Source organism: Sus scrofa, chromosome 15 (assembly GCF_000003025.6).
Source record: "Sus scrofa isolate TJ Tabasco breed Duroc chromosome 15, Sscrofa11.1, whole genome shotgun sequence".
Classification (NCBI taxonomy): Eukaryota; Metazoa; Chordata; class Mammalia; order Artiodactyla; family Suidae; genus Sus; species Sus scrofa.
Window position 1 is genome coordinate 93,130,311 of NC_010457.5, and position 24,291 is coordinate 93,154,601.

The following is a 24,291-nucleotide window of genomic DNA, read 5'->3' on the forward strand; positions in this document are numbered from 1 at the left end:
GCCAACATACTGAGGATCAGAGCAGAAGAACTGAAAGCACTGTGGTCTCTGGTGACAGCTATGTGTTGCCGTATTTACCAACCCAGGAACCATTTGCCTTCAGATTTCTTGTTATGTGAGACAATAAGCCCCTATTATGCAAGCCATATTTAGTCAGTCTCTTACTTGCATCCCCAAAGCACCCTAAGTAAGACAAACTGGGTCCAAGTTTGGCAGCTCTTTAAGTTGGCATCATACAATTGTGCATAGGAAACACGCACATTCTGACTTCCTAGATTCTGTGTTCAGCCTTGCTTCCTGGGTTTTGTGTTTGGATTCTGCTGTTCTGACTGGGTGTAGGTAACTTGTCTGTCCTTGTCTGCCGCAGGTGACTTGTCTGGTCTAGATCTCTTCAGGGTTTGTGCATGTTATGTCCTCAGGATTCTCTCATCCCACTACATGGTAACCAGGCAAGATTTTAAAACAGTAAATTTCAATTTATACACATTGAAAGTATTGTGGGGTTTTTTTGTTTTTTGTTTTTTTTCCACTGGCATAAGTGAAGTATGATTTAGTTAATTATGTATTGGTATTTCTTGCTAGATGTCTTACAGGTTTGGGAATAAGAGTTGTTATGGTCATTTCATTGTACACAGTGGTAATTTAGAAGGAATTTGCTTTAATGAATCCAAGGTGAGAGTCAGGCTGATAAAGTAGAAAGTTCAAACATATCCATAAGAGTCACATCAACTTACAGTAAAATTCTAACTCTGCTGCTTTGATTGACACATAGATTTGGGTAAATCATTTTATTCCGTTCGTCCAGATGTGGTCATATCGAATTGCTACCACTCTGAGAATATAATTTTGAAAAGTAAATGAGATGCTGTAGTTAAAGTACTAGTGCATTGCCAGGCACACACTAGATACCAAATACATGGTATATTAACTCTCCAGAGCTCCCTGAAAATGAGACTGAGGTAAGAATTCTAGTTACTCTATTAACCCATTGATTCTATTTATTTCATATCCATAGACTGTATGACCCTCTACATGTATCTTGCTATCTTACCATTGATCATAACATGTCCTTTGGGAGAAAGAATTTAAATATATTTCTTTCAGGGTAAAACATAACATAAAGTATCAGTATCTAACATTATTATAGGAATATAGAGTGCATACTGGTCAAAGCAAAAATCAGACACCAAGACTAAACACATGATAGAAAACATCAGAGCCTGTAGTCTGTATCAGGTCCAGAAAAAAGAGGTAAAGTCAGAGGGATATGGTTCAGATTCTGAGATAGTGGAATTTCTGAGATATTTTGATCTCATAATGGTGAAAGGGAAAATTATGAGCATCCTAGAAGGTCTGTGATTAAAAGTTTAAATAGATGTTTGATCACGTGTATAAAGTTGCACTGCTAAATTGTAACTTATCTATTTTTAAGAAATATCAGAATTCTCACTGGGTCAGCAGGTTAAAAACCCAAAATAGGAGTTCCCGTCGTGGCGCATTGGTTAACGAATCCGACTAGGAGCCATGAGGTTGGGGGTTCGGTCCCTGCCCTTGCTCAGTGGGTTAACGATCCGGCGTTGCCATGAGCTGTGGTGTAGGTCTCAGACGCGGCTCAGATCCTGCATTGCTGTGGCTCTCTGGTGTAGGCCAGTGGCTACAGCTCCGATTCAACTCCTAGCCTGGGAGCCTCCATATGCCGCAGAAGTGGCACAAAGAAATAGCAAAAAGACAAAAAACAAAACAAAACCCAAAATAGTGTCCATGATGATGCAGGCTTGATCCCTGGCCTCACTCAGTGGGTTAAGGCTATGGCATTGCCATCCATGCTGTGGTATAGGCCTCGGCTGCAGCTCCAATTGACCCCTAGCCTGGGAACTTCCTTATGTGGCAGATGTGATCGTAAAAAAAAGCAAAAACAAACAAAATCTGTGTAACCCTTTGACCTACATTATTACAATCAGTTAAAACCCATATTGTTTTCCTCCTTTGCAACCCCAATTTTAGTTCCACTAGAAAAAACAAAAAACAAAAAACTGTTTCCCCACATCACTAAAGAAATGAATAAATTAAAACAAATATTTTATGTAACAAATTTATCTCCCTTCTATCTTCCATATGAGAATGTATTTGTATGGAATTTGTAATATAATGTAAAAGTCTCTTGAACTTATCATTAGAAGACCTAGGGTTAAATATTCAGTATGTCTTTTACCAGCCTTTTGATTTGGAGAATATTTAAAACCTACATGATCCTCTGTATACCCATCTATAAATAGTATTGCCTGCCTCAAAGAATGGCTGTATTAAACAGAAACATATGTGAAAGCACCTAGATAAACAGAGCCTGGCACAAAATAGGCACACAGATGATGTTTGGTGAATCACACATTATTCTTAATTTTGGTGTTTATTGCCTCCCACCTTGCTTTCCCTGGCCTTGCAAAGAAACAGAGTATTTATTTTGCAAAAATATGTTAGCCCTATAGCAACTTTACTCTCATTTATCTTGTCATATAGTAAAGCTAACCTCAGATATAGCAAATGTGTTTACTATTTTTTCATCTTCCTTCATCCATAAGTTTTCTTTATATTCCTCTCCATCCCTAATTGAATCTCTATTTGAGCCTCAGCTTTGGCTGGCCTCCCCAATACATCTGTGTATTTTTTCTCACTAAAGAAATTTTTTAAATGAATACTAATTTGATAGTAAATATACTTCTGGTAACAGCATTATGGAATCCAACATAGAACAGTATGAGAACACAGATGGCCATGAGCATTGTGAGATCTCATTGCTTCCATGGGTTAGTGTGTGCAATATAGGGTAAGTAGCACAGAGATAAAGCTAGAAAATTAAAATAGATGTTTCTGCTACAGATTTTCCAAATAAGAATACATTTCTGCTAATGGTAAAGAGTGCAAAGCGGAGTTCCCGTCATGGCGCAGTGGTTAACGAATCCGACTAGGAACCATGAGGTTGCGGGTTCGATCCCTGCCCTTGCTCAGTGGGTTAACGATCCGGCGTTGCCGTGAGCTGTGGTGTAGGTTGCAGACACGGCTCGGATCCTGTGTTGCTGTGGCTCTGGCGTAGGCTGGCAGCTACAGCTCCATTTAGACCCCTAGCCTGGGAACTTCCATATGCTGCGGGAGCAGCCCAAGAAATGACAAAAAAAAAAAAAAGAGTGCAAAGCCATTCCCATTGCTCTGGGATTCGAAGTCTTGGAATCATGCCTGGAAATAATGCATTGGAAGGTTATATAAGTCTATGACCATAATGAATTATTGCCACATTACTGGCAAATTCATTGAGAAACTGGTTTTGCCTGAACTTTAAAGGAAGTAGAGTATAGCAATAGTTCAAATGGCCTCTGTAGAGTTTCTTTTTTTTTTTATTTTTTAAGGTATTTGGAAAATTGTCCTTGTCTCTGATTTACTTTCCTTCTCCTTTGCTAATAGTTTAAATTTAGATTTCAGCTAATTCAATTTTTCTAAGTCTAAACAATATTGCAATATATATGGCTTACATATTAACAGATGCAAATTGGAGTTCCCATTGTGGCTCAGTGGCTAACAAATCCTACTAGGAACCATAAGGTTGCTGGTTTGATCCCTGGCCTTGCTTAGTGGGTTAAGGATCCGGTGTTGCCATGAGCTATGGTGTATGTTGCAGACATGGCTCAGATCCTGTGTTACTGTGGCTGTGGCGTAGGCCATCGGCTACAGCTCCAATTCAACCCCTAGCCTGGGAACCTCCATGTGCAGTGGGGGTGCCCTAAAAAGACAAAAGACAAAAAAAAATGCAAATTGATTATTACCTAAAATATTAAAAATGTACATTATATGAAGAAAATACCAAAAATATGTATTACATTATCAGCAATACCATTAAGACAGATATTTTAGTGTTCTTGCACTATATTTTTGTCATCATAACAGGTGATTTAGAATTTCCAGAATGTGACAAAAATAATTCTGACTTTAGTAGCTAAAGTGGGAATTTTCTTTCAGATTCACATTAATTTGCTATCTAATTACTGTTTTAATCTTAATATTTAAAATATATAATTGCTTATTGGTTTATGATCAATAATATACACACAGTTACATTTTTGATCCATTTCTAATTAATATTTTGAATTAGAGGAATAATAGTTACCCGGAATAACTAAATGGAGGAAACGAGTTGACCACACAAATTTTGTAATGACTCTTTAGTATTAAAAAAGCAGTGTATGTTTAATCACTGTAGAAATATATACATGTTACATTTATACATGCAATTATATATTATTCAATATATATATAAGTATATATGTGTGTGTATATATAATATATACACATATATATTCAAGTACAAAAATCCATGCATCTGTGACTAAGATGTATTACTATCATTTTCTATTTTTTTTTTTTTTTCTTTTTAGGGCCGCACCCATAGCACATGGAAGTTCCCAGACTAGGGGTCAAATCAGAGCTGCAGCTGCCAGCCTACACCACAGCCACAGCAATGTGGGATCCGGGCCACATCTTCGACCTAACACCACAGCTCATAGAATCACCAATCCCAACCACTGAGCAAGGGAAGGGCATCCTCATGGGTAGTCAGGTTCATTACCGCTGAACCACAATGGGAACTCCACTATCATTTTCTTAACACTCTTCAATTTAGTATGTTTTAATCAATATAAAAGGAATAGAAGATATTAGAACATGAGATTTCTTTTTTGAGCCAAAGATGTTTTCTGTCTGGTAGATATATTTGGACTTACTAAACTTTCAGAAGGAATTGTTCTTCAACAGTCCAAAGCAGGGAACACAGCGGAAGCAAGAGTAGAATTCCTCCATTTTTCAGGAGCTCCATCACTACTGTTCAAAAAGAGCTCTAATTCAGTCTGAAGCACCATCTGTCTCACAGCCCAAGTTCACTAAGTTTCAGCAACATTCCCCCTTTTTAATTCCTGATTTTTCCCAAGCAAATGAGAGGTTTTCCCTTTACCTTATAGCAAATTATACTCAGGCCATAAATGAAGATATGCACTCATTTAAACTGTGAAATGTGGTGACTCTTTTTGGCTTAAAACAAAAGCAGTACTGGTGTATTAACTATTAACATTATATTTTGGTTGATGATTTCTGAATTTAAATTACTGAAGAATGAGTTTTCTACTGATTTTTTTTTCTAACAGTTTATTTTCTAAAAATATAATACATTCCAGAGCAAAGACACGTTGTTTACTGTACCTGGCCAACACTGTCACAGAAAAGATCAAAGACATTCACAACATTCAGTCACTTTTTTTGGACTGCTGAGTGAGCACATTTGTGTAATGTTAAAGGAATGAGCCAGGCTGCATATTGTCACATAAGGTTTACATTATGAGAACAGAATGTTAATAGGAAAAAAAAAAAAAAGGCACTAAGAAACATGAGAAAACTCCAGATTTCGTTTCCCTTTAAAAGAACGCTTTGATTTCACCTCCACCAAGATAGGACTTCTTTTTAATGGTGCATATACTGCATTTTTATCCTTAAGTAATGATTATCTGCTTATGATTCTATTGGTTAAATGGAGAAATCCCAGCATTTAAAATGTGTTTACACTTTGCCAATAGTCCCATCATTTTAAAATGCTTATTTTAATTTAAGCTTCTTATTCTCAATTTTAATATTGTTCTCAATATTAATCTGAACTTTACAAAGAAGGTCACTGGGAAATGTACACCTTATCTCAGTTTACTTTTATCTTTGAATCCCTACTAGGGTGTACTAGGAGAAAGAGGAATAAATTTAAAATTGCATGAAGTCATTTCTAATCCATTGAAACACTTGTTTTCTATGCACGATAGAAATGTATGTCATACCATAGATATATTAACGTTTTAATATAAAAGCAAAGGTAGATGGACCTCAATTTATGTTTTTAAATATTTAGAATTCAATATTTCTCTAACAGATAAAATAAAATTTTAAAAGATGTGTAGAATTAAGATGAATTTTGTTGTAATTATTTGCATTATTTTTATAACTTTGGATCATTAAAAGTAAGTATACAAACTACAGTATTTAATATATTCTAAAACGCAGCTAATACTTAGCTAAACTAATAGTCAAGCTGATACTTAGCTTTCTAAATATAAGTAGGCTAGGGATCAACTATTCTTGTTATTCCCAGACAGACTTGTTTCTTCTCTGTCTGGTTGCCACTAAATCTGGAACTTATATTTTTGTGACTTCTCTTTTTATATGTTAAAAATAACAAAAGCACCAGATCCAGAAGCAAGTGTGTGCTCCTGCAGAGAAATCACACAATGAGCCTTTTCACCTCCAGGTCATTGGCCTGAAAGCAGAGCCAGCCTACCAGGTTGTACCTGACAGCAGTTCTAAGATACAAAAATGCAAAGTAAGGAGATGGACTCACATCACATGGTTCGAAAGTCTCCTTGCTAGATATTAAAAATGCCAAGGATTATATTTGTATCTGTTCCCTAACATACTTAGAGACTTTTCAAACCCACCTTGCTTAAAAGGATTTTCTCATTTTATGTTCTGTAGTTCTCACCAACCAAGATTTTTATAGAGCTTCCTTCTTGTATCTTCTGTTATGAACCTAATAAATACACTGTTTACATGTTTTTCAAAACTACAAATGCCACGTCCCTTCCCTGCTCCCACTGCTGACAGTGGGAGGTGTGTCTTCCCACCGTCCCCATCCCCATGGGAATCACAAGTCCAGAGTAATCCACACTGATATTTTTTGTATTATTTTTGTTTCTAGATATGGAATGTTAATATTTATTAATATAATACCATGGCATATTTCAAAAGCAGTAAATACACCTTTAAGAATTATTAGAGCTTACACAATTAAGTGGTAAGATACAAAACAAAAATATCAAATATACCTTTGTGAAGGATTGCCTGTGAAACAGTAAAGTTGAATAACTATATCTGTTGAAAGATGTGCTTTCCTTTTCAAATTAGAATGACTCACTTCTGTCTTCCATTTATTTATCCATAAATATTTATGTACTAAAATTACATAATTCACAAGATACTGACAATACTTTTATTTCTGTATGTGAGTACATATATACAAGATACTAGCAAAATGGGGAGGAATTCAAAAATATTGATATATTTAGAAATATACATGCTTATAAATATTAAAAAAGTTATTGTTTTATAAAATTATTTCATCCTAAAAATTATTATAGATTTGTTGCCATCTATAACCCCTCTAGGATATGTTTATACGAATATTTTTCGGTCGTTAGATATATGCTTTTAGAGGAATTGGCATTGATTGGTAGATGTGACTCAATACTTTTATCTCTTAAGACTTTGAAAGCAAAACTCAAATTGAGCAAAGATATAAATATTAATCACAAATCCCAGAGATTGGGAGCTCTGAGTGTTCCTTTTGCTTTGCAGTAAGCAAAATCTAAATAATAACAGTTATTGACTTATTTTAAGAAACAGAACAAGGGCCACGTGTAGTTTGAATTTTTGTCTTTTTCTCTGAATAACTTACTCAGAGGAGAGCATCACCTTTAGTTAACCACTCCGTTTGGTGTCTAGTCCAGGGAAAAAAAGGAAATTACTCCATTAGTGGAATGGAGGCCAGAATATGAAAAGAGTCAGAGTTTCAAGATTTTTCAGTAGAGGAGTCCCGTTGTGGTGCATCAGATCCACAGCATCTCTGCAGCTCCAGGACACAGGTTCGATCCCTGGCCCAGCACAGTGGGTTAAAGGACCTGGCATTTCTGCAGCTGTGTCATAGGTCACAACTGTGGCTTGGATATGATCCCTGGCCCTGGAATTCCACATGCTGCAGGCAGCCAATTAAAAGAAAAAGGGAAAAAATTTTTTTTCAGTAACTCTTCTAGAAGGGTGAGGGTATAGTTGCAAATACCTGAGTACTCTCTTGGCATTTCTCTCCTTTCTCTCTGTGACACTGGACTCCAATTTCTCAGCCCAGACCTGCTCATTCCTTCTGGCAGATCAGCGTCAAAAAAACCTAGCTGAAATTCAATAAAAGGACTTAATGAGTGAAAAGGATGGGGAATTTCAAAACTGAAAAGTCGTAGTACTAATATATAAAGATAATCAGTAATTTTAGTCACTGACCCACATTTGTGTTGAAATGCACATTAAGCCCATAGGGACACTAAAATGTATCTGCCTCTAACCTGTGCTGCCCCGTTAAAAGAAATTCAGGAAAGCCTTCTTAGGTATAAATGTGTTAGTATGGCAAATATAATGTATGAGGGTGTATGTATGTATATATTTCCCCCTTGGTTATTAAACGGTGGACGAGTTTTCCTACTATGATAATTTAAAAATATTTCTGTAATAGTAAATTGTAACTGAATATTTGTGTAAACTTCAATAAAGAGATTAGTAAAAGAGGGGATAATTGATGTCATTTCTAAGGCAAGTCTTGTTTCAATATATGGAATATAATTTACCAAGACACTTTTACTTCCCTTTTCTCACTGTTATACTTGCCAGGAAAAATCCCTACTCCTATTGACTGACTGTTCTCTTCTATGCTTAAGTAGCCCATAAACACGCATGGAACAAACACGCATGCACACACAAACTCATATGAATGTGTTGATTAGTCTGCCTTTTTTTTAGATTGCAGTCCTCATCGGGTTAAAATTGCCCAGATATTCAACTGCCTTGTCGCTTCAGTTTGCTCTTCTATTCGAGACTACTCTTTTCTGATCCCTCCTCTCCTCTTCTCTTCTTTAATCCTTAACCCCTTCATTTTCCTCACTTAGAGATAATAACCTGCTTTTTACTTAACTGATAAGATGCATGCAATTAGAAAAGAAATTTCATATTTTCTCACCACTAATTCTACTTCACTACCAAATACTTTTATATGTTCCAAAGACTCAGCCTTTCCTTTAATGTTAACTGCTGCTCCTTTTGTCTAAGGATGGTCACTTCATTTGTGGATTTGACCATATCCCTTTAGGCCTGTTAAAGGAATTGGCTCCTGCATTTATTCTTTCTCCTATCTGTGTCATCAGTTTTCTCCTGTTAAAGTTAACTTCGCATCAGCCGAAATACACCTGCAGTTGTACCAGTAAACATCTGTTCCTTGAATTTATCACCCTTAAGACCTGCCTTATTACTTGCTTTCCTTTATAAAATTCCATGAGTTTCTCCACTTCTTGCCTTTATTTCCTCCCTTCATAGTCTCTCATAAACCAAATCCAACGAAGCTATCTTAGCTCCTCCAACCCTGACACTACAATGCAAAAGTCACTGATAATCTCCATGTTGCAAAACTGATAGCCATTTCTCAGACTTCCTTTTTGTAGATATGTCCGTATTATTTAATCTTCTCTTAATGAAAACATTCTTCATTTGATTGCTAGAACTGCACAGTTTCTTGGTTTTCATTTGATTTTGTTGGCTGTTTCTTAATTATCTCCCAGCTTAATCTTCTTTTTCTGCCTAATTTATAAAATTAGGCATGCCCATGGGCTCAGTTATCATTTGACTATTTATATCCACTTCCTAGCTGACCTCATCATCTAGAAACTGGTTACTTCACAAATTATATTTCTATTCCAATTCTGCCTGCCAGTTCCAGACCCCATATCTAACCATTTACTCAACTTCTCTTAGACATCTAGTAGATATCTCAAATTAAAATATCCAAAACAGAAGTCTTGAATTCCACTTTCCAAACTTTGCTGTCCCCAAGTCCCCTTCTCAGGACATAATTTACTCGGCTAAAGAGAAAAAAAGAAAATAGTTTTGTCCTTGTGTTCTCTTTCCCTTACTTTCAATATCCATCCATCAATTAGACTGGTCAGCTCTCCATTTGCAATAAAGATCAAAAAATATTGGAAAGTGTCTGAGGACATGACATAATGGAAAAAAGTAACCAAAGTTTCAAGAACTTTGTGGCAAAAGTTAAAAGGGGAATCTACAACTCTAATGATTTCTCTCTCTTGATGGAGGGAGGATGATAATGGTTCTAATTCTCAAGAATTGGAAAGAACTGGAATTAAACTAAACAAAGGCTGGGAAGCTGTTCCTGTACCTCCAAGATAAGAGAGAAGGTGAAGAGACTAGGCAGAGATTAATGACGGGGAATTTGGATTTCGGCCTTAAAGTGGGTAATCACCATTGCCCAAATGACTAGTGGAGATAGAAAAAAAAATGAGGGGATGTGAATGGGCTAACATCAATCATCTCAGTAAAGTAAGAGGCAAAGTTATCTCCTAGCAAATGACTTGACAAGCATATAAAGCATATTTGAAATAGCTGCTATGAGGTATCAAAGGACAAGGAATAAAAGGAACACTGAGTAGCCAGGAGGGCCCAGTCTAGATTCCTCCATTGTGTGGAAGATATGGTTTTCCAATCTTAGATGAGCCTCTGTGTTTTCCTGTACTGAAGGGCAGGGGCTCTGACATCACCCCATAAATGTACCACAAGACTCGCTGTATCCTGGGTGACTGAATAAAGAAGAGGGGCAAGAGAGAGCCAGCCTTGTATACATACATATCATACACACACACACACACACACACACTATATATATATATATATATATTATATACATATGATTTATATATCGATGGCAAGTGCAAAGTATTAAAATAGTCATACTCCTTAGGGCTGCTCCAAATCAGTCCTCTGATTTATTTCCTTTTATGCCCATTCTTTACCCCCTTTCTCCCTCTTCACTACACTCAGTTGTTTGTATTTTTGTTTGTATTTATTCTTTTAAAATTAGTATTGTACTGTTTGTATTTATACTTTTAAAATTAGTATAAGCACTGTGTAATTTGGGGATTTTCTTGGTCACCTTCTTATTGGTTGTAATCAGTATTGTTCCTAAGATCCATTCATGTTGTTATGTGCACATTTAATCATCATTTTCAATCAGTTGTTCTGCATAGCAGTCTCTGATGTACCTCTACCACATTTTGTCTGTTTCTTCTACTGGTGGTAAACAACCAAACTGCCCCAGCTCCTTACCACAAAAAGTATTAACGAGATTTTCCTCAGAAGTCTTTGGGGATCTGTGAGAATTCCTTTGGGATGAATATTCAGGAACAGAGTTTCTGAATTATAGGGTATGTGAACATTAAATTTGCTTAAGCACTATGGATTGGTCTTCAAATGAGCCTTGATATTTATAAATGGTCCCCAATAGTGCTTGAAGGCTACTATGTCCTAGTTTTCCTCAACTCTCCTTGAGTGGTAGCACTACCTGGAAGATTCTTTAAAAATGGTAAAGTCAGGACCCTATATTCTGATTGAAATAGAGTAAATCTTTGACATTTAATAGTTTTTAATCTTCCCAGGTGATTCTAATGAGCATATAAATGTGAGAATGATTGTTATAACGTCATAACATCACTGATACTTGGCATTATACAATTTTCTAACTTTGCCAGTCAAATTAATATAAATAATATGGTTTAAATTTGCATTTCAGTGATTACCGATACGTTTGAGCATATGTTTATATGCTTCTTAGCCTTTTGGGTTCCTCTATAAACTGGTAGTTCTTATGGTTTGTCCATTGAGGGGAGAGTTACTGACTTTTGCAAACTGATTTTTAGTAAAGTCTGTATATTTTAGATATTACCAGATTGAGAGAGACAACATATCTTTTCTCAGAATTGTCATTTGTCTATTACCTCTTTCATGGTTACCTTTTCTGAAATGAAATCTGTAATTGTATAATCAAATTTATTTCTATTTTTGCATATTTTTTGAAGAAATTCTTTTCTTGCTTTAGTTCAAAATGATATTCTTTTTTTTTTAAAGGTCACACCTTTGGCATATAGAAGTTCCTGGGCCAGGGGTGGAATCAGAACCACAGCTACAGGCCTACACCACAGCCATGGCAACACTGGATCCTAACCCCATCTGCAACCTACACTACAGCTTGAGGCAATACTAGATCCTTAACCTACTGAGCGAGGCCAGGGATCCAACATGCATCCTTATGGAAACTTCCTCAGGTTCTTAACCCACTGAGCCACAACGGGAACTCAAAATGATATTCCTTTTACATTTTCTTATATTTTATAGGTTTTGTTTCTTATTCATAAAGGCATCAATGCATTTGAATCCCAACGTTGTGTAAAGGATAAAATGTTTTGTTTTGTTTTTTCCCCTGATTTTTGAATACCATCTGTTAAAGAGCATATCCTTTGATTTGTGATGTCCACTTAATTATATACTAAGATTCCATCCTTAATCAGAATTAAGATACCATCTTTCAGGAATGTTTATGAACTCTTTATTCCAATCTATTTCTTAAATTTTTTAAAATTTCTTGCAGTGTTACACTGTTTTATGTTTTGTTGTTTTTGTTACACCTGCAGTATACAGAAATTCCCAGGCCAGGGATTGAATCCAAGCCATAGTAGTGACATGCAGTGCATTTTCATAAGTTACTAAATATAGTTGGAAATTTTGATTATATGTATTATATATATAAATTATTTAGGGAGTAATTGACACTTTTATAACATTATGTTATCAGAGCAAGAAATATATCCATTCGTTTAACTCTTCTTTGTTTATATACAAGTTAAAATACTTTTCTTCGTAGAAATATTAAGAATTTTTATATTAACTTCCAGTGTACTTTGTACTTGAAAATATCTTCAAGTTAATTCAAGATTTTTTGTTATAAATTTTCAACAGATTTTCCGAGCTAAGATATATTGCAATAAAATACGTTATTTTAGAAGACTTAATTTGTTAATTCACTTTGTAATTAAACAGGCATTTTCTATAGATATGAACTAGATGCTAAGGATATAAAGAGATGAAATTTTTAAAGCCCAAATTCATTTACTTTTCCTGGACATCTTTTTGCACTTTATTTAATGTGAAATGAAAGTACCCCTGAGTGCAAGAGACTGAGACGGCTGGCTCCATTTGAGTAGATATATTCAAAGGAAAATTTGCGAATTATTTCAGTGAAGTAGGTTGACGTTAGTTGCCAGCACTCTTTCTAAAATATGATCAAATGGAGTGTCAAATAAAAGATAATTCCAGATTTAGGTAAAGAAAACCTTATTTGAAAAGATGACTGCAATAAAGGGAGTGGGTGATGGCAGTAGGGAGAATATGCCAAGCATAAGATCTGTAAGCCTCTCGATAGCTAGGCAGAAGGGGGCTTTTCTCTTAAGAGTGAAAGAGCCTGGAAAGAATGGGATGTGGGAGGGAAGATAGGATGAGGATGGGGACGGTACACCCAAGAATATTTTCCTCCCAGGTCAGCCTCTTCTTAGGCAAGACTGTGAAGGGAGGGTTGAGGCTGCTAGGCTGAGTCTGGGTCAAAGTTCAGGATCCTGGGAGAAGGAGAGAAGCTTAGCTAAAGTTTAGTCAAATCAAAGTAGCAGGTATTTTGTCCAAATTGGTCAGTGGCATAAACAGTTCAGATAATCATTAGTGAAGCAAAGAATGGGAATTTGGAGGGTATAAAGTCTGGCCTTATCTTAGGGAAACAGAGGAGTGCCCTAAAGCTAAGTCCTGTGGGGAAGGGTGGTTCTTTGTTGCAAGCCATTTCCAGAACACAAAGGGAAGCAGGGTGGATTTCCTTAACCTTTGTTATTTTCCAGGATCATGGGCTAGGGTAAAGTTCAGTATTGTCCGGATGGTGATGAAGATAAAGAGATTTCTGAGGAGAAATGTTTAGGCAGCTAGATGGCTAAGACAGGCAGAAAGCCCACTGGCAGAAAGCCAGCATATTTAAGATTATCATAGATCCACTCAAGTTAAAAATAGAAAGTTTTGATTGAAGTAGCAGAGGCAGAATGCATTATTAACTGGGGTCAAGCGGTATTGCTTGTAAGCAAGTGCCTCTAGTACTAACAGTAATGCCGGTAAGGAAAGCATGATTTTCCAGTGGAAGTATTTGGAGGCTCAGTTTTGGAGGATTTGATTTCCTGCCCATCAGTGCCCACTCAGTGAAGCCTCTAACACTGTGAGATGCTCTAGATATGAGGTCAAAAGATATGAGAATTCTATCTATCTTAAACAAAACTCTTAAAACAAAACTGTATTAAGTGGTTAAATAGTAAATATATTCATATTTATGACTGATTGTTAGAATTAACATAGAGATAAAAACTGCTTACCATAAGAAACACCAAAAAAAAAAAAAAGGGGGCAGAAAAAAAACCCCGATCACATTAAAGCAGGACATTTAAATAAAAAAATCCTTCCAAGTGAAATATGCTAATAAAAACCAGAAAATTTGAAACTGAAATAAAGTATTTTTTGTTGTTGCTTTATCTGTAGAGATCAATCAGCCAAATCTTTTTGTGTGTGTGTGCTTTTTAGGGCCACACCTGCAGCATATGGAAGTTCCCAGGCTAGGGCTCGAATTGATAGGGATGGAATAGGAACTACAGCTACCAGCCTATGCCGCAGCCACAGCAACGTAGGATTTGAGCCTTGTCTGTGACCTACCTACACCACAGCTCACAGCAGTGCCGGATCCTGGACCCACTGAGTAAGGCCACAGACCAAACCTGCAGCCTCATGGATACTAGTGGAATTCCTTTCCTGTGTGCCACAATGGGAACTCCAATCAACTGAATTTTAAAACATGTATTTTACAAATTCTAGTCTTAAAATACATAAAGTCTTGAGCCCTAGACTATATAATAGCATTAATTGAGCAATCAAGCAGTTTTATTCTAGTCTTTCAAAGGAATTCAGACAGTTTTGCTAAAGATAATATTACCTCAGTAATTGGATCCCACAAGTTCTCACTCACAGGATATGGATATCAAAGTGTTTGGTGAAATGAGGAAAACAGCAAGTCTAAAAAGATATAGGTCTTTTGTGTTCAATCAGAATAAAAAGGAGGAGTTCCCGTCGTGGCGCAGTGGTTAACGAATCCGACTAGGAACCATGAGGTTGCGGGTTCGGTCCCTGCCCTTGCTCAGTGGGTTAACGATCCGGCATTGCCGTGAGCTGTGGTGTAGGTTGCAGATGCGGCTGGGATCCTGCGTTGCTGTGCCTCTGGCGTAGGCCGGTGGCTACAGCTCCGATTCAACCCCTAGCCTGGGAACCTCCATATGCCGCGAGAGCGGCCCAAGAAATAGCAACAACAAGAACAACAACAACTAAAGACAAAAAGACAAAAAGACAAAAAAAAAAAAAAAAAAAGAATAAAAAGGAGAGACAGTATATTGTGATTTAAAAGGGGGGGGTGGATACTGAGAAGGACTTCTACAAAGAACATCAAAATCTAAAGTTCATGGAGTTCCTTTCGTGGTTCAGTGGTTAACAAACCTGACTAGTATCCATGAGGACGTGGGTTCGATCTCTGGCCTTGCTCAGTGGGTTAAGGATCTCACGTTGCCATGAGCTATGGTGTAGGTCTCAGATGAGGCCCTGATCCCATGTTGCTGTGGTCAGTGGTTTCAGCTCTAATTCGACCCCTAGCCTGGGAACCCTAAAAAGCCAAAAATAAAATAAAATAAATAATCTAATGTTCACAATGAAACTAAACCTAGATGCTCAGAGGAGAGTCATAGTCTATTGTAAATAGTGTGTGTTTCAAGATAATTATTTATCTTAGTTTAACTTATTTATTGTTGTGATTGTCACATTTTAGAGAAAGGTAACTGACCTCCCATTAAGAACATAAGATAAGGAGTTCCTACTGTGGAAGGCCTGGTCCTCAGCATCTCTGCAGCACCGGGACACAGGTTCGATCCCTGGTGGAGCACAGTGGGTTAAAGGATCCAGCAGTTGCCTCAGCTGTGGTGTAGGTTACAACTGGGACTCAGATCTGATCCCTGGCCCAGAAACTCCATATGCCTGAGGGTGGAGAAAAAGAAAAAGAAAAAGGAAACAAAACAAAACAAAACAAAACAAAAAATGTAAGATAATGAAGAAAATCCAGGGAGAGAAATAGTTAATTGATCTTTAGATGCAGTTTTCATGAAAAATCTTAGTATCTGATTATTGAAACAGACTGCTACAAGCCTGCCAAAGTTTAGCTCAGAATTTTATAGATACTTATGAAGTATATTGGGGTACTTACTCATCATGCCCCTGGGATTGCTCAGACAGTTTGAGATTTGTGCTACATGTCCTTTCTCTCTTTTGGCTGCAGGGGCTCAAAAAGGACCCATGATATCCTCATTCTGGAGGTGCTGAGTGGTGGCCTCACTTCCAGGCCGATACCCAATCCCTGCTTGGAGCGTTGTGATATCCCAACATTGCCATAATTATGGCCCAGATACTTCCTGCACAATACTTAGAGGGTTTCCAGCTCTGGGAATGACTTTTGAACATGCCTCATTCAAATCATCTTTTGGTAGAAAGTGTTATTGTCAAAATAAAGTGGTTCACATTTCAGTAGCTTTCATTGTCAGTAAGGATAGGTTGCGTATGCCTATTTTTACTTTTGATTCATTGTAGCCTTTATTTTGACCTCAGCCTTGGCATTGGAAGAAATCCAGACCCTTTATATTTTGTCCCATAGATCTGGTATTTCTGTACCTTGTACTCTAAGGTTTTCCCATATAATAAGCCATTCTGAAGAGTTGACCACATTATCAAGCACCAAAGCTCTTCTTAGACCGTCTCTGCTTCTAGTCAAGGGTGTTGAAGAATAGTCTAGAGCCTCGGGGAGGGCCAGGGCATGGCTCCCAGAAGGTGATTAGCAGTGCGGCCAGGAGTCCCATGCCTGCAGTCAACACACACCACACATGCTCTGCCCTTGGGCCTGAAACCTTCTTTCCTCCTCTCACATTTAACCTTTGCCCATTTGGGAAGTGACTGGTTACCTACACTCTGAAGCATCCCCATTCCATGCTTCATCCTCTCACTTTCAATGGTACCTACCTCTTTTCTAGGGCTCATCATTATCCATGGAGTCCCATACCCATCCTCCCTTACCTCTCAAAGATGGTAAGTTCTTTGAAAGCAGGGACTTTTCTTTACTTATTTTCACTTCTCCACTCTTACAATGCTCATCAAATAATGTGGTCTCCATATTATCTACTAGAAGGGAAAAGGATGTTTTTATAAATGTTAAGAGATACAGGGGGAGTTTCCGTCAAGGCACAGCGGAAACTAATCTGACTAGGAACCATGAGGTTGTGGGTTCGGTCCCTGCCCTTGCTCAGTGGGTTAAGGATCTGAGGTTGCACTGAGCTGTGGTGTAGGTCACAGACATGGCTCAGATCTGGCCTTGCTGTGGCTGTGGCATAGGCCATCAGCTTCAGCTCCGATTTGACCCCTAGCCTGGGAACCTCCATATACCACAGATGTGGCCCTAGAAAGACAAAAAAAAAAAGAGAGCAAGAGAGAGAGATAGGTCGATTTCATTTAAAAAAAGGAAAATAACTATAGGCATTTATATCCCAAGTTAGGGAATTACAAAAGACACTAATGTTGCTATTTCTCATAAATTATAAATGTATAGTCTCTGAAACACATTATCATGTGACTTCCTTTCCTGTGAAATATGTTTGTTTACTGGTTAGTTTTCTTGGCTACCCTTAGATAGTATTGATCTACAAAAGCAAAGATTCCCTTGCAAATTACAGTCCTAAAATATGGTGAAGAAGAGTATTACAAGATTTCTTACAACTGGGAGATTTAAAAAGAGAACCTTTACAATAGAGATGAATTAGATCCAGAAGACTGTAAAAAATGAGCTGAGTTCTCCCAGGAAGATTTTGGAAGTTTTGTTCACCATTGCAAGCAGGGAAGTTCCAATTGTTAGCACCTACTTTAGAGCATTTAGCAACGTGGAGGATTTAATGCAGGATCTAAAATTGTCTGACATTGTCTCAAGATTACCTTCCTAAATTATATATTCAAAAAGCACAGAAAAAGTTTGAGAATAAAAAAATGCATATTATATGCATTCACAGAAGAAGCAACTTTTTTGACTTCACCTAGTTTACCATCCTACACAGAACTAATGATGAGTTTTCATTATTTTAGCATCATCTCAGATCTCTTAGGGAACAATAGTATTTTAGTGTCTTATGACATATTAATGTGAATCATGTTTCAATCAGTTTTGAGGGTTTTTTTTTTTTTTTTCTTTTAACCATGACAGAATTCCAGGGAAGTTTGATATTAAATGTACTCATAAGGATAAAATGAAATTCAGAACCAGCTGTTTTTGCAGCTTTTAATATTCCTACCACATAGAGTTTCTTTAGTCATGACAGTATGATTTAATTTTTTAAAATAAATGCTTGGGCAGCAGGTTGCAAAGCAAGAAACTGCCATTCATTAAAAAGCTACTCCAAACTTTTTCTGAGCTAGTTTATAAATATCTGTGAATTTCCTTTGGTAAATAGTTTTCAAATTTGTATGTCCTGGATTTATTTTAAAAAATGATTGTTGGCTTCACATTTCTTTTAAAAGAAGGCCTAAAATTTATAGAGTAAATGAATACCAAGTGGCCTTATGGTATTTTGTCATAAAATTTGGGATTATATAATTCATCTAATGACATCTGCCTTTAATGTTCTTAATGTATTTTAAATTTTTTATTTAGAGGTTTAAAATTTCCAATTGGCTTTAAAATTGAAGTGATAATATGATAATAAATTACAAACGTATTATGAGTTATGAGTTTTTTTCTTGATCATGGTTAAATATTCCATTTATATTTTGACATAGCTATCAAATGAATTTATAAGGTTCCCTAATGATATTTACAGTATGTTATAAATATTTAATATAGGATCTTAATTCTGGGTTCTTAAGAAAGATAAAAGCAAAAATGTAAATAGCGGTGTTTTATAAAGAAATTCAGAATGGCTACCAGAAAAAAAAGTCCCTCTTACCTTTCCCCATATATAATTAGATTATCTGTTTCTTCTTGATTAAGCTTTGGTCTTTTTCATATTTTGTAGATGTTCCCCCTCTATCTTCTAGTTGGCAATGTTTCAGATTTAAAAACTGCTTCCATCCTCATCTTTTTTCCTCTATACATAATGTCTTTTCTTCTGGCTGTTTTTAAGCATTTCAATTTGTTCTTGAATTTGAGCAATTTGATTATGATGTGTCATGGTGTTTTTGTTTCTTGTATTTGGTGTTTAAGCTTGTTAAATCTCTGGATTTATATTTTTAATCATTTGGAAAATTCTCAGTCTATATTTCTTCAAATATGTTCCTATCCTTCTTCTATCTCTCCTCTCTTTCAAAGACTATTTGATCACACGAAGTTTTTCCATAATTATGTGATCCTCTTTCTCTCCCTTTGTTTTTGTTTTTGTTTTTTAGGGCCACACCTGTGGCATATGGAGGTTCCCAGGCTAGGGGTCAAATCAGAGCTGTAGCCACCAGCCTACACCAGAGCCACAGCAACATGGGATCCGAGCCACATCTGGGACCTACACCACAGCTCACGGCAACACCAGATTCCTTAACTCACTGAGCAAGGCCAGGGATCCAACCCGCATCCTCATAGATGCTAGTCAGGTTCATTAACAACTGAGCCACGTAGGGAACTCCCCTTCCTACCTTCTTACTATCCTTCTATCCATCCTGCCTGCTCACAAGACTCTTTTCTGTCTGTGTTGCATTTTGAGTAGTTTTTATGTCTGTATCTTCAATTTCATCACTCTTTTCTTTGCAATATCTTATCTGCTATTTATCCCAGGTAGTGTATATTTTATTTTATACATTATGGTTTTTATACCTAGAAGTTCAATTTAAGTGCTTTTTTGTATCTCCCACATTTCTAAGTAGCAACTGCTTAATCAGTCCTTTGGGTTCTTTTTTTTTTTTTTTTTTTTTTTTTGTCTTTTTGCTATTTCTTTGGGCTGCTCCCGTGGCATATGGAGGTTCCCAGGCTAGAGGTCGAATCGGAGCTGTAGCCACTAGCCTACACCATAGCCACAGCAACGCGGGATCCGAGCCGCGTCTGAGACCTACACCACAGCTCACGGCAACGCCGGATCGTTAACCCACTGAGCAAGGGCAGGGACCGAACCCCCAACCTCATGGTTCCTAGTCGGATTCGTTAACCACTGCGCCACGACGGGAACTCCTCCTTTGGGTTCTTGAGTGTAGGGAACCTGTCTGAATGTTCTTGCCAACCACTGCTGTTTCCCATGTCGCTTGTCACTCGTGGATCAGTTTTGATTAATTTTTCTCATTGTGGATTGTATTTTTCTGCTTCTTTGCACACATTGGGTGCAAGATATTGTGCACTTTACCTTGTTGGATGCTAATTATTTTTACAGTCCTTAAAATCTTTTGAAGCATAGTTTGAGATATAGTGAAGTTACTTGGAAATAGTTTAATTCTTTTGGGTCTTGTTTTTAAAAGTTATTAGGTAGGGCTAAAGCAACATTTAGTCTAGCCTTAATTTTTTCCTGCTGATAAGGAGAAACTCTTCTTAGTAATCTAGTTGAAGTTCTGTAAATTCAGAATTTTCCTTCCTTGCTGTTTGCTCTTTAGTGAGCTACAGACACTGTTCTTTCTAAACTTTGAGGGGGCTCTTTCCTCAGTTTTGGGTAGTTGTCAGTATTAGACTCACTTGTAAGAAGGATTTTCTGCAGGTATGTTTAGGGCTCTCTGTGAAGCTAACTCCTCTCCAGTGCTCTGGATTACAAAATAGGCATCTTCACTTCACCACATTATCAGCCATACTTCCAAAATTCAAGGAGATTGCTTAGATTGGACTGAATTCCACCTCCCTGGACGAGTGCCTGGAAACTTTCTCCATGCATTAAGCTAGGGAAATCATAGGGCTTACCTTATTTGTAATCACTGTCCATTGTTGCCTGATGTCTAATGTCTTAATGGTCTTTGTTTTATACATTTTTGTCTCATTTTTAGGTGTTTCAGATGGTTAAGATAAATATAGCCTCTGTTACTTTCTCTTGTTCAGAATCAAAGTGTCTGTATAACTGAATGTAATATATGGAAAGTTGGTAACATAAATTTTTTTTTTTTTTTTTTTTTTTTAGGGCTGCACTTGTGGCATGTGGAGGTTCCTAGGCTAGGGGTCCAATCAGAGCTACAGCTGCCGGCCTATACCACAGCCGCAGCAATGCGGGATCCGAGCTGCGTCTGTGACCTACACCACTGCTCATGGCAATGCCGGATCCTTAATCCGCTGAGTAAGGCCAGGGATCAAACCCACAATCTCATGGTTCCTAGTTGGATTCATTTCCACTGGGCCATGATGGGAACTCCATAAATTTCTAAAAAAAAAAAGAAAATAAAAGAATAGAGCTCCCGTCGCGGCTCAGTGGTTAATGAACCCGGTTAACATCCATGAAGACGTGGGTTTGATCCCTGGCCTCTCTCAGTGGGTTAAGGATCTGGCATTGCCTTGAGCTGTGGTGTAGGTCGCAGATGCAGCTTGGATCCCGCATTGCTGTGGCTCTGGTGTAGGCCAGCTGTGATAGCTCCGATTGGACCCCTAGCCTGGGACCCTCCATTTGCCACAGGTGCAGCCTTAAAAAGACCAAAAAAAAAAAAAAAAAAAAAAAGATAAATTTCTGAGGAAGGTTTGAGCTATTCATTGAATGATAAGTGCCTCTTGTATTATATACATTGGGGAAATCAGTGTAAGTTCTCATACCATATAACACTATTAATCCTGAAGACTTTTATATTTTAAAAACAGGGTTATAAAAATATAGCACACACAAGTATACCTAGAGACACATAGTATTCGGTATTCAATCCTGGGGAGTATAAAGTTAAATGAGTGTTGTCATACATAACTGATGGCCTTGCTGAATTGTTATAATCCCTTTGTGTTTAATTAAAAAAAAAAAAGAAAAAGAAAACCTAAATAGTAATACTTCAGACCTTATGATCTTCACTCTGGGATGCTATTAAAGGTAATTTTATGTGAATTATTTCTGTATATTTGCTGAAATTTAAAAATAACAATTTTTTAATGATAAGGAAATTATGTGTCCATGTGTATACAGCCACTGAAACAATGTTTATGAAAAGTTTATCCTAAAGGAAAGATTTATGTTATATTGTAAATGGAAGTAAAATATGTTTATGTAGAACTTAATTTCTTAATTTATTAACATGTTAAATTGATAAAAATATATAACTTATCATCTCAACTGTATAGTGCATGAAAACATTAATACTTTAAACAAGTATAAGTATATTAAATACTGACTTGGTGTAATGCACTGTATTATATATATGTTATAGTGTTAACATACATGACATATGGAGTTTCTGTCGTGGCTCAGTGTGTTAAGGATCTGGCATTGCCATATGAGCTGTGGTGTAGTGCTGAGACCAACTCAGCAGATGAGGGCTGAAGAACGGGTGCTGTGAAACTTAAGGAAAAAATTAACATAAAACAAGACACAGAGACATTTACTTTAATTAAAGGTGGGAACCAGGGGACTCAAGGTCTCAGGGACCAAGAGTTCTGCCTCAAGAAACCATGCTGCTTTTACTATGCTCTTTAGGATGAAGTCAAGTGAAGAGGGGGCTATAGATACAGGATACAGGTTTTTTTTATTACTTTAAAAGTTCTTTTATTATTTTAAAAGTCACATAGCTGGTAGATGTTTAAGTTTTTATTGTGACCTTTAGGCATTTAACAATCATTAGCATTTGAGGAAGCTTGGCCTTAGCTATCTATGCATAGCATCTAGAGAATCATCACTGTGCTGCAAATGGCATGCCTATCTGCAGCGACCACGCCAGGTTTGCACCTTGGTTCTCTTTGCTAATGCATATTCTGCTAATGACCACTCATAAACCACTTGGGGCCATGAGGTTCCTCTTTCTCTTATTCTCTTATTCTTATCATGCTGTGCAAGCGGCGTGCCAATCTGCACAGGTCCTGCATGCCCAGACCAATGCATTATGTCCACATTCAGCTGACCCTATGAATAACTTATGCCTTTAGGTCTTTGTTCTTAAGCTTAAGTCATTTACCAGCACTGCGACTGTTTTTCAAGCAGGAAGATGGGGTAAAGGAAAAAGAGGAGAGCTAGAGAGAAAGCCTCCATCTTCTTAGAGAATACATAGGTAACAGTAAACAGAATGTCAGTAGAAATATAAATGGTAAAGACCATTCTGATATGGTTTTAGAAAAGTAGAACATGTTTCTGAACAAGGGAAAAAAGGGGATCCTTGTTATAGAGTCACCAAAAATTCAGCCGAATTGTATTTGTATTCCAGTGTTTTGTGGAGGGTAGAGCTTGGCATCAATGAAATTGGATATTAAGCTGAGGGGATTTCTAAGCCAAATATTGAAGGAATGGCTTTGTTTCTCCTAAGTGATTATGCTAAAATGCCAGAAGGAAATGAATTTGTTAAGCAGAAATAATCTGATCCATGTAGCAGAGAACACCAAGAGCCCAGCCAACCAGCCCTTTGAGGAGATTAGTATCCATGTGAACCACAGACCTAATCAGCTCTTCTGGCAGAAACACTGCCAGTTTCAACTGAAGGAGTTGCAGATGGGATGAAATGAAGAAAAGCTATTGGATTTCTTAGCTCCTATAGGACAAGATCATAGAGCTATTTGGCTTGAATGTGCACTATTCTTCAAGACTAGGGATAAATGATCTTGAAGGTGATTCAGAGATCATCAAGCCTCCTTCCTTGGTTTAAGGGAAAAGGAGGTGTACCATGCATTGCCTTGGTACAGAATCAAGCTTAGCCTGAGGGGGGCATGACCTCCACTTTTCATAATCAAAAGACTTCTGTTTTTCCACCACTGCTGTTAATGATAACCCAAAACTTTACCACACTTCTTACCAACAAGATCGGGGAAAAATTAATCTAATTTCTTCCTAAATTTGCAGGTAAAAATAATTCGTGATAGATGCAGAATATGAAAAAAAGAAAAAAGAAAAGAAAATTAAGGAACTGGAGGGATTTGATATATTCAGTATACTCATTTGATATACTGTGGTTTTTTTGCCTGTTTTTTAGGGCTACATTTGCAGCAGGTATATCGAATTTCTCAGGCTAGGTGTCGAATCAGTGCTATAGCTGCCAGCCTATGCCACAGCCATAGCAATGCCAGATCTGAGCTGCATCTGCAACCCACACCACAGCTCACAGCAATGCCAGATCCTTAACTCACTAAGCAAGGCCAGTGATCGAACCCGAATCCTCATGGATCCCAATTGAGTTGGTTACCCCTGAGCCACAGCAGAAACTCCCTGCTATGTTGTTCTTATCGGCTATGCCACTCATAATATTTAGTACTTTTGTTTATTCTTATCCAGTGTCCTCGAGGACATTTCAGAATACTATTTGTAAATGTTTAAAAAATTTAAAAAGACTTCA

At 37.2% G+C, this 24,291-nt stretch overlaps 1 protein-coding gene across 27 annotated transcripts in view; it reads left to right on the forward strand.

The window, feature by feature from the left end:
• GULP1 (GULP, engulfment adaptor PTB domain containing 1) overlaps positions 1-24,291 on the forward strand; it is a 264,095-nt gene that overhangs the window by 142,217 nt on the left and 97,587 nt on the right. The window contains exon 3 of one of the 27 annotated variants that reach the window (XM_021075364.1): positions 16,878-16,932. The exons of the other annotated variants lie outside the window; for them this stretch is intronic. The gene's annotated coding sequence lies outside the window, so the exon portion shown is untranslated. The remainder of the gene's footprint in view (positions 1-16,877; positions 16,933-24,291) is intronic. 27 annotated transcript variants of the gene reach the window in all.